We start from the raw sequence: 1725 nt of genomic DNA, 5'->3' as shown, positions 1-1725 counted from the left end.
ACCCTAACCCTAACCCTAGTCATGGTCCTAATCCTAGCCCTAATTCCTTCACTTATTGCCATTAAAAAAAAAAGTCTCAACCCATACTTCATATTTTATTAAAAATTTAATCAAACTAGATGATAATAGATTCAGAGATATAAAACTTTTGGAAGAAAAGATAAAATCTTTGGAACTCAAAGAGTTCTGAGATAAGACACCAAAAATTCAAACCATTAAAGCAAAAAGAAACTTACAAATTGTCCTTCCTCAAAATTTAAAACTTTCACTTTGAAGTGGGAAATGTTAGAAAATCACACATCTGATAACACTTCCCTCATCTTCCCTCCCCTGACCCCCCCATCTTGGTGTGTTGGGCACAGCGTTGTGGTTTTATTTTCATTTCCTTGATGGCTGAAACTATTTGGGTATCCTGTTTGTAAAATGCTTTTGTTAAAATTTGATCGTCTTTTTGCTGTGGATTTGCCACCACTTTTATGAATTCTTGATCTGTGTCCCTTCCTGGTCATACTTGCCTTTTCCCTTAGTGGTGACAGACTCTGAGGTCCAAGATGGGGCTCCAAGCAGAGCAGAGACTGGACTAGATTCAGCACTTGGCACCCAAGCCAAGAGCACCAGGCTTCCCCTGCCCTGGGCTCCCTTCCTGTAAAAGGAACGCTTCCTCCTTACGCATCACATGTCGTTTGAGGTTTGTGGAGGGAAGAAAGCTTATCTACTAAAGCTTTCCCCTTCCTAACATGCACTAAGGGTTTCTTTTCTCCCCATCTGTAGTTTTTATTTTTGTCTTTCTAACTGGATTCCACAAAGCAAAACCTTTACATTTTGAGGAAGCTCAGTTTGTACACTTCCCACCACCCCTTTTTTTCTTTAATGGATTGAACTTTTAATGTCTTGTCTCAAAACTCTTTGAGTCCCAAAGATTTTCTCTATAGACCTCATGAGATGTTGTTGCTCTTAGAAACCCTACACAGGGTCACCATGAGTCGAAACCGAGGACATACAACCACAATACAAGCGTCATTTTGGTACTTTTCTCTTCAACATTCACACTGCCCGGGGAGCACCTGTCCAGGTAAGCACGGGCTTAATTGTGCTTCCTTACTAATCTGTAGTGAACAATGTCATGTGTAAAACTGTTTACGACAGATTAATAAGTAAGCACAAGTAAACCCGTGCTTACCCTGCTTACTGGGTACTTCATCCCTGTCAGGGGTTGCAAATTTGAAATGAGACTTTGGTTCTGTACACAGGTGCTGTGGGGCTGAGAGAGATGCCAGCTGTACATTGTTGTTGTGAAGTTCTGTGGAGTTGGTTCTGACCCATAGCGACCCTGTGTACGGTTTCCAAGGAGCTGCTGGTGAGTTTGAGCCACTGTCCTTGTGATTCCAACTGCCCTGGAGGTCCAGTGCCTATCTATAGCGCCACATCAGCGTTCCGTACTGACTTGTGAATCTTCTCATATCTTCAAAACCAGCATCCTGGATTTCTGACAACCAGCTGCCCCAGGCCATGCTGAGATGCCTGGCTCTCTTGTGTGCTCTTGGTGTTGTTGCTAAGTACAGGGTTTCCCAGGGGCTAGAAAGTCCATCTTTCTCCTGCAGAGTGTGAGCCTGTGGTTACCAACCAGCGTGTAACCCACTACACCAGCAGGCCTTCCAGGGTGGGGCTGCTGGGGAAAAGGAAAACGCAAGTCCCACAGTGGGATGTGGCCAGACAGCCCACTAG

This window comes from Chrysochloris asiatica, unplaced genomic scaffold (assembly GCF_000296735.1).
Source record: "Chrysochloris asiatica unplaced genomic scaffold, ChrAsi1.0 scaffold00439, whole genome shotgun sequence".
NCBI classification, from domain to species: Eukaryota; Metazoa; Chordata; class Mammalia; order Afrosoricida; family Chrysochloridae; genus Chrysochloris; species Chrysochloris asiatica.
The sequence above is the reverse complement of the archived record's forward strand: the minus strand, read 5'-3'. Positions refer to the sequence as shown.